Source organism: Stigmatopora argus, chromosome 9, assembly GCF_051989625.1.
Source record: "Stigmatopora argus isolate UIUO_Sarg chromosome 9, RoL_Sarg_1.0, whole genome shotgun sequence".
Taxonomy (NCBI): Eukaryota; Metazoa; Chordata; class Actinopteri; order Syngnathiformes; family Syngnathidae; genus Stigmatopora; species Stigmatopora argus.
This window is the reverse complement of record NC_135395.1, coordinates 4,668,243-4,678,232: the sequence shown is the minus strand read 5'-3', so window position 1 is coordinate 4,678,232 and position 9,990 is coordinate 4,668,243. Positions and strand designations below refer to the sequence as shown.

Sequence of the window (9,990 nt, the reverse complement as noted above, 5' to 3'; positions counted from 1 at the left end):
AGCTTTGGAGAGACTCCACAGACTCATGCAGGGGGTGGGAGGTGCTGTCCATGATGGCAATAATAATTATTATTAATAATAGCAAATATTCATCCATTTCATTCATTTTCCATCCTGCTTATTCTCACAAGATTCGTTGGGCACAAGGAAACGGACAACTTTTCACGCTCAAACTCATACCTTCGTGCAATTTCGAATGTTCCACCAGCCTACCATGCATGCTGTTGGCATGTGGGAGGAAACCGGAGCACCCCTACGAAACGTAAAAATCCACGCAAGCATTGACACAGAAGATGCAAACTCCACACAGGACGATCCGGACCTGTGATCGAACCCTTGATCCCAGAACATTAACCACTCTTTTTCATTTTTTAAAAATAAATTACAATTTTTACATTTTTTTAAGATGGAAAAAAGTAAATAGTCCATCTATTTATTTATATTTACATTGTAAGGGTCAATCAAATATTCAGTAAAAAAAAAAAAAAAGTTAAATTTTAAAAAAAAATTGGTTAAAATAATTTCCATATTGGGGTTTTTACATTTCAAAAATGTGATTTTGAAGTTTTTTTCAGAAAAAAATACATTAAATCGTTTTTAAAATCTTAATCATTTGATTTTCATTTTAAAAAGGAAATAATGAATATATTTTAATTTTTAATTCAACTTAAAAAAATTAATGGAAAACTTCAAAAGGTCTATTTTTTTAAAATTGTTTTTTCATCTATCTCATCTCATTTTCTGAACCACTTTATCCTCAAGGGTCGCGGGGGGTGCTGGAGCCTATCCCAGCTGACTTTTGGCCAGAGGCTGGGGACACCCTGAATTGGTGGCCAGCCAATCACAGGGCACAAGGAGACAATCCACCATTCACGCTCACACTCATACCTGTGGGCAATTTAGAGTGCCATATCAGCCTACCATGCGTGTCTTTGTAATGTGGGGGGGAACTGGAGTACCCTGAGAAAACCCACACAGGCCCGGGGAGAACATGCAAACTCCACACGTGGATTTGAACACAGGACTCCCACTTTGAAGCTGACGTGCTAAAAACCCTATCCAGGAGAAAATGTGTTGGGGAAAATACAGCCACTTTTTGGAAAAAGACACAAACAACAAAATCATAAATAATGAGCGCAAATATAACTTTTTTGTCACATTTTGCTCCGACAGGAGATGCAACCTTTAAATGACTTTGATTATTTATTTTGTAATGCACCTAGTGTGCTGTTTTTAATTACAGAAATGCACAAGAATTAATCAGAGATCACTGGAGGCAGATTAGTACAAAGCACGTCATTATTCATATTATAATATCTTTTGTGGATGTTTTGGACCATAAAAAACAAAAAGCAGTAAACAAAAGGATGTCCAAACATTTTTCATCAAGGTCACTGCACACCATGTTAAAAAGTGCAAACGGTCGTATTTAAAAGATAAATGTATTAAACTCAACTCTTTGATTGCGGTTAACGTCAAATTCTTTTGAAGTTGGAGGACATTCGTTCCTACGCTGCTACGCCCTCAGTTCATATTTATTGAAATGGGTCACATGACAGTTAATCTATTATCATCATTGTTTGTGCAAGGTTTAAAGAATACTCATCTGGTTACTTTTTTTTTTTTTTTACAATTTCTGTGAATTTAACCATAGCCCTTCGATTTACCAAGGATTAGCCGTCTATTTTCATCAATTCTGGTAAATGGCCATTTTCAATTGAAATGTAGCAAATAGAAGATAAAGCAAAGATATAAAAGTTAGCCAAAAATGTTTTCTAACTCTCACAACACAGTGATAGTGCGTCGGCCTCACAGTTCTCGGGTCATGGGTTTGAATCCTATGTGGAGTTTGCATGTTCTCCCTGAGCCTGTGTGGGTTTTCTCCCAGTACTTCGATTTCCTCCCAGATTTAAAACAAATGCATGGTAGGCTGGTTGAACGCTGCTCCTTGGTATGAGTGTAAGTGTGAATGGTTGTCCATTCCTCGTGTCCTGTGATTGGCTGACCACCGATTCAGGGTGTCCCCGCCTCTGGCCCGAAATCACCTGGGATAGGCTCCAGCACCCCCCTCAACCCTTGTGAGGATACAGCGTTTCAGAAAACGAATGAATGACGGAATGGTTTCTCTCATTAAATTTAGATACATCATAGGGGAAAGAACACCAGTAATTATTACTAATTGAATCAATTTTTTTAAATTTACAGTTACATTTCAAGTGAATAGAGACAGTTATATTGATTTTTTTGGGTGCAAAGTATTATCCAAATTGGATAGTCAATGCAGGCGGCCCAGTGGATGAGTGGTTAGCACATTGGGCTCACAGTGGGGGACCTGGTTTCAAAACCAGGTCGGTCCCCCTCTGTGGAGTTTGGATGTTCTCCCCGGGCCTGCATGGGTTTTCCCTGGGTATGCCGGTTTCCTCCCACATTCCAAAGACATGCATGGTAGGCTGATTGGACACATTAAATTGGCCCTAGGTATGAGTGTGAGCGTGAATGGTTGATTGGTCAACAATTCAGGGTGTCCCCCGCCTCTTGCCTGAAGTCAGCTGGGATAGGCTCCAGTACCCCCCGCGACCCTAGTGAGGATAAAGCGGTTCAGAAAATGAGATGAGGTGAGATAGTTAATGCCACCCGATTGGGTAGTGGTTCTTCCGTCTGACTTTGGTGCGAGCAGTCTGGGTTCGATTCCCACTCGGTGGCCGTGTGAGTGGTTGTCTGTCTCCCTGTGTGCCCTACGACTGACTGGCGACCAGTCTAGGGTGTAGTCTCCAGCAGGTTAGGCTCCAGAAACCCGTTCGAGGATGGGCGGTATGGAAGTTGAAAGAAATGAATGAATGGATAGTTAATGCAGTTACACTCCCCACCTGCGATAAGCGCTGTTGGAACAAGCGGCAATGAATGAACACGCGAGATACACATCCAACATGTCTGCCCCCTGAAGGAGCGCAAGAAAAGCAACACTATACCATTTTAACAACAAAAGACACTGAACTGGTACGTCATCTGTGTTTAACTCATTCTTTTGTGTTTTACTCCACTCGCGTTGTGTATTTTTCAAAACCTTTGCTTTTACTTCGTCAGTTTTGTCACAGTGACGTCCTATGGGCATACGTTCAATGTGACTCCAGCGACTTATTGAGTTCTCCCTGGAAACAAAATGTACGCGTTTTGGTCGTTATTCATTGTTGATCCCAACAATTAGGGGTTTTGTACTGAGGGTTGACAGAATAGCCGATTGTTAGCTTGTTTTACGCGGACACGGGGTTTACTACCTCATGTGACGTCACACTCATGCGTCCCAGGGCATCCATTGAATAAATTGGCCGATAAATACATAACTATACGTAGTGTACGTTTACGTATTAAATAGCAAATGTTCCCTAAGAGCTATATTATTAATTTGAGGGGAAAAACACCTCAAAGACTGTCTGTGTTTTAGTTTTTCCCCGGGTAATTCGGTTTCTTCCCACATCTCAAAAACATGATTGTTAGATTGGTAAACACTAAATTGTCCTTAGGTATGAGAATGAATGGTGCTAGCTTACCTAGCTAAGCTACCAATTCAGGGTGCCCCCTCCCCTCCTTCTGATAAACACTGATTATGGTCATAATAATGGTTGTTTTAATAGTTTACTGTAATCACTGATCAGAAAAGAGAGTACTAATGTTTACGGAATTTGACCTAACCAGCCACAATCCACAGTCCCTTATGTAGAATAAACCAGTAAAGCGTTGGAGGCATGGGGGGCAGTTTTAGTTTTATTTCACTGCTGGCTAGAAAACGGTTTAATTACTGTGGCCGCCAGCATTTCATTATTACCGTAATTACTCGAATATAACGCGCACTCGAAAATAACACGCAGGTAATTTTGGGCCAAAAAAATCTGGAAAAACGCAGTACTCGAATATAGTGCGCACCTAAAATTTCCCGCTGACGAAAATCAGAAATCTTACCTTTTTTTCTTCGTTTCACGATTGTTTTGTTCAAACAAATTTATTCATTAGAATCCTTCAAATGAAGAGTTCCTCTCTCTCTTTGTCTGTCCTCTCATACATCTCTTCGTTGAGAATCCTATCAACGTCCACGCTTCCTTCATCCACTTCCTCTTCCTCCCACAACACATCATCCGATTGGCTTTACGAGATGACGTAAAATCCGTGCGTCAAAGTGAGTTTGACAATGCTTTTTTCGATCGAAAATTTGTAATTTATTTTAGTTATTGATTATAACACTGAACTGAGAGAGGGTGAACTGAGACGGGTACGAGGCTAGAGGGGGGCAGTGGTGGTCTCGGCTTTACGAGATGACGTAAAATCCGTGCGTCGGCTTCACGAGATGACGTAAAATCCGTGCGTCGGCTCTACGAGATGACGTAAAATCCGTGCGTCAAAGTGAGTTTGACAATGCTTTTTTCGATCGAAAATTTGTAATTTATTTTATTCAATTCAATTTCAATTCAATTTATTTGGCAAGAAAAAGCACCAGGCTAAGGGGCCATGTAACAAGACAAAAAAAAAAAAACAAAAAAAAAATGTTATTGATTATAACACGCACCCCCAACTATTGGAATTAATTATATAGCAAAAATGTGCGTGTTATATTCGAGTAATTACGGTATTTTTCAACGAAATTCACTCGGCCTATCGGCTCTAGTGGTTCGCACGTAGGCCTCACAGCTCTGGGGTCCTGGGTTCGAATGCAGGTCGGTCCACCTGTGTGGAGTTTGCATGTTCTCCCTGGGCTGCGTGGGTCTTCTCTGGGTTCTCAGGTTTCCTCCCACATTCCAAAAACATGCATAGTAGGCTGATTGGACACTCTAAATTGCCCCTAGGTATGATTGTGAGTGGGAATGGTTGTCCGTCTCCTTGTGCCCTGCGGTGTCCCCCGCCTCTGGCCCGAAGTAAGCTGGGATAGGCTACAGCACCCCCTTCGACCCTAGTGAGGATAAGCGGTTCAGAAAATGAATGAATGAATGAAATTTAATAGTTTCATCATAAAACGGTTCATTCATGTCCTGTAGTAAATTGGGACAACACGAATACTGCCGATATAAGCCTTTTAAAAAAAAGTTTATTTATTTTCACATCTGCCCCTTTAGTGAACTGAGTGAATTGAGCACACAGAGCAGCCGGTAAGTAGTCTATTGTTTTAATGTGAATATTTTCCTCAACACTGCTTTGATCAAAATGATGTGTGGCCAATGAATTTGGTTGTTGTTTTTTTGGCTCAACTGCATTAAAATTATTTTATATTTTACTAAAATATACAGTAGTACCTCGAGATACGAGCTTAATGCTTTCCAGGACTGAGCTCGCATGTCGATTTACTCGTAACTCAAATGAACGTTTCCCATAGAAATGAAATAAAAACAATTTTATTAGTTCCGACCCTCTGAAAAAACACCAAAAACAGGATATTGGCTTGGAAAAACATTTGTATTTGTTCTAATTCGCCATCTATTTACAAAGTAACAAATAATTAGTGGTTTAATTGTACTAAAATGTGTTTAATAGTACTAAAATTAGACCGATTTCGCAGACGGGAGAGAGAAACGGACAGAGAGAGAGGGGAGAGAGACTTTGCACGGCAACGCGCTTGTAACATAACATAAACAAATTTAAATGAACTTGGATTACGATACAGACACTCAAAAATAAGTTTAATATAACCTTACACTAAATTCTAATTTAGTTTTAAATGTTGATACCTTTCTTCTCCCAGGTTGGCTCTATTTGCCCTGCCTCCACCCTGACTTTCAGATGAAACCTATTGAGGGTTGTTTGCTTTTGTCTTGTTCCAAAAAATGTTCCAAAAATGATGCACACAAATGTCCTCACAACACGATAACGAACAACCACTTGTCAACTTGCCCGGGAAGTAGTACTCCTCTCGTATTAGCAAACAAGCTCCACCATTTGCACTGACTAACGGGGAAAAATGCAACGCTCCGCCCAGTGCTGGTAGAGACTTTACAGGACAGAGTTGCGACCAGAAAGACAATGCCCATGATGTTCTTATGAGCAGCCTCTCGCGTCCGCTGTATGCTCGTGTATCAAAATTTGTCTCGTATCTCAAGATAAATATTTGCTCGAAATTTTACTTGTATCTCAAATTGCTTGCATGTCGGGGCACCTGTAAGTCGAGGTATTCCTGTATGTCGGATACAGAAGATGAGGACTTTGACGGATTTGTAGATGTTTGAATGCTTTCAATTATAGTATCGTGAGTACGCATTTTGTCAAAAAAGTACAAAACTCAGTTTTGCTCCTCCTGCCTTTTAAAAAAAGGCTAGCACTAAACATACACCCATTGAGCCGAAGTGCCTCATGTATGGGCCAATTTGTTCCACCCCAGTAGTACATGTAGTAGCTATACAATTGGTACTTTGTTGGACTTAAAAAAAAGACTTGCGAACGGTCATCTTGAACCGATTGCGTTCGTAAGTTGGGAACCTACTGTACTCTGTACTTTGTCTGTTGAAGGATATGCCTTCTGGCGGTTCCTGTAGAGTCGAGATGCATAAATGTACTCTTGTGATGTCATCGTCTTGTAAGAAAGCTGATGGCAACGACACAAATGTTTTGGACAATTTCAATATTTATGAATCTGTATGAGTTTTAAATAGTACAGACGCTCCCCTACTTACGAACGAGTTAGGTTCCGAGCGATTGTTCATAAGTTGAATTTGTTCGTAAGTTGCTCAGTGCTATATTTTGTATTATAATTTATGTTTAAGGCCTATATAAGTATATTGAAGGTTTATATAAGTGCATTTGTATGTTTAAGGCTTGTATACGTAACACGCATTGGTTTGTACTGAAAAAACATTTAATAACATGAAGAGAATACATACAGTACTGTATACATACATTAGAGAGAGAGATTTACTAGAAACTGGCCAAAAGAAGCTATCTAATGACGAGTGCAGTTTTCTTTTTTTCACCATAAATGATGCGTTAGCACTGTATGGCATCATTCAATTGATTTGCAAACTTTGTGCAACGTTCAATATTTGGGTCCTGCTGCTCGATCTTTATGTTTATAAATGGTACTGACGGTCGAACGATTCAAGTTGTATTCACGTGCAACGCTCACCACTTTCTCACGCGCATCAAGCTTCGTTATTATTGCCATTCATTTCAAATGAAATGGCTTGCCTCTTCCTTGCACCTCCCTCAATAGAAGCCTTTCGCTTTTCACCAACCATATTGAGTAATGGATGCACGAGATATTTAATTATAAAAATGAAAAATGTTTGCGCACTGGAGATACGTTCACGCACTTCCGCACTGCAACGAACTGGGCAGAGGAAGATAGAGGCTGGGTGAGCTGAGCTCTCACAGCGCCAGGCGTCGGTATTAGCGGCGGAAAGAAGCACTACTCGGAAAAAGGCGCGCAATACAAAATTGAACTTACGAACATTTTTCGACATAAACGCAATTTGCAGACATGTTCGTATGTACCGTTGTTCGTAACTCGAATGTTCGTAAGTAGGGGAGCGTCTGTATAGTTTATTTTTGAATACACATTCACATTGACTCATTTAATTGAGGTCTGAGGAAATCTGGGAAAGTGGAACTTTGAGTTTTGATTTTTTTTTAAACATTTAAAGCGACATTATATACTTTGAAAACATATTGCAGAAAAACACTAAAGAGGCTTAATATGATCAATTTTTAGGCCTAAAATGTTTATCAAGGTTGTTGTTGATTAATTTATAATCGATTCGTTAAGTCAATCACTGCCTGCCTTCCCATTTTAAATGGATCAGGCACCTATTGCTGTTAAAGGCAGAGTTAAGAGGGTGTTAAGTTTCACCATATTTTTCCTCCTCTATTATTTTGCTTTTCATTTTTTCTCATTTAATCGTGTTTTCTTTTCAAAGGAACCTACTATCAAGCCAATTAGAAGAAATACTTTCGCCCCCCCCCTCCCCCTTCACTAACCTTGAACGCAGCAGTTCTTTTATGAATCCTGTTGCGGTGAGCAAATGAAATCCTAAGAGCAGTGGTGGCATATTTCATCCCCGGTGGTGGCTTTGCCTTCATTGAAAAGTTTATAGAAGCATTTAGAAGATTGAAAATTGGCTGGGACAAGGCCAAAAAGGGTCGCGGTGGCGCCGAAATGCGTGCCAGCGGAGGACACTGACAATGCTCTCAAGGTTTTGAGAGTCAATAGATAACATGATTTCAGAGAATGATAATTGTGGATCATAATGGCAGCGCATCAAACTGTTCTAAATTTCATTATACAAGACAGACATCACAATTTTTTTTTTATAGGGGTGACCCTACTTCACGATTTTTCGATTATCGCGGCCATGTCTGGTCTACATTAACCGCAATATTTGAGGGATTACTGTAAATAGGTTTCCAAATTAACACTGATAATGTTGAGGTAGTGTTCTCTAATTTTGATTAGTGTTCTTTTTCTAATATGTCATTTAGGTTTTTTTTTTATACAGTGCTTTTAGGATATATGTAACTCTTGAAATATACTTAAAATATTGCTCTTATGTTCTGCTTGGATAATTTCAAATATGATTATGCAGTGCTCATTCAATTTTGTAAATTGTAGATAATTCTCAAATTCTGATCTCCGGTGTATTTGGCCCGTACTTTTTTAATGCAGTTTCTTTTCACATGCAATTTTTGTAAGCGATATTTTACACTTCAACACCAGCAAAAATATTAACCATATTTTAAACAAAAAAAATGCTCCACATAGCCTAGTACACAGTCCTTTGACTGTTTTCACATAGCTTAATCACACAGACTTGAGTTATTAATAAAAGTACAATAAATGTAAATTGAGCCGTATTTCATATGTAAATCTCGAATTCATTTCACCGTCCTCCAAAAAACTACCAACTAAACCTATTAGCGAATTAGCTTAGTGTTGCGATGTTGATGGATAGTGCACAGATGATGATTCATCAGCTCCCTTTCTATGAATTTTAAGTAATTGACAGTGTATGGCATTCTTCTTTGCGAACGTGTTACATTTCAATTTCGACGAATACTGAAAATAAACTCCGCTGAAGACGTTCGTGGTACTCTATATACAAAAACTACAACTGAAACTGCAACTCTAGGACCCCAAGCAGTCCACTTTGGTGCCTGAATGAAAAGAAACGATATAACCTGTCTTTTGATAAAAAGATAGGAAATTTATAACAAACCCCTTTTAAAATGATTAGTGTCCCAATTTTGTATGAAAGATTAGAGAAACACACAAATTATAAAAAAAATGATTAAAAAAATATATTAATGTATTAAAATGAATAACAAGCATGCAAAAACATTTTTTATTCGTGCATGTGCAAAAGTGTAATGAGGAAGCTAACGTTAGGGAACAGACAACGCACACGAGCACATTCCTATGACATACCTATCAGCCTCGGCCAATTGCTCCCCTTATTAATGATTGCAATTCCCTTATTAAGCAATAAAAAAACATACAAATGCAACGCGACACATATTTACCATGAGGGCACACTTAAAAGTCTAAAATTTTCTCCAAAGTATAGGGGGTGCCCAATCAGTATGCATTAAATTCAAGATTCTGTTGATGTCGCTGTATGATGCCGACAGCTTGACTGTCTGGGTACATTGCTTGCTGGCGGTGAAAAGGCGGATGTGTGAATGGGTAATGCACGTGCGCGTATCATGCTTAAAGCTTGAAAATATTAGCAGTCGACCGTGACATTTTCGTCTGCTACCAGTGACGGAGACAATCCAAATTAATAATAATAATAATAATAATAATCGGACATAGGCCATGTCGTCATTACCACAACACAAAAAGCCTACTTGTCATCACACGCAGAACTGCGTGTGACGAAATTGATGGTGCTTCTCCATAAGCTACGTTTAATCGGCAAAAGACCTAAATAAGTGTAAGTTACGGACTTGTAATTTGTCATTCCGCTGTTGTGGATACAGGTCGCTTACCTCTCGATTACATACAGGTCGCTTACCTCTCGA

At 39.3% G+C, this 9,990-nt stretch overlaps 1 protein-coding gene across 4 annotated transcripts in view; it reads left to right on the top strand.

Moving 5' to 3' along the window:
• Positions 1 to 2,871: 2,871 nt before the first annotated feature.
• mrpl11 (mitochondrial ribosomal protein L11) overlaps positions 2,872 to 9,990 on the top strand; it is a 93,597-nt gene continuing 86,478 nt past the window's right edge. The window contains exons 1-2 of one of the 4 annotated variants that reach the window (XM_077610124.1): positions 2,877 to 2,997; positions 5,103 to 5,135. The gene's annotated coding sequence lies outside the window, so the exon portion shown is untranslated. Of the gene's footprint in view, positions 2,998 to 5,102; positions 5,136 to 9,990 lie in introns of all 4 variants that reach the window. The other 3 variants (XM_077610128.1, XM_077610123.1, XM_077610125.1) reach the window with 3 other exon arrangements.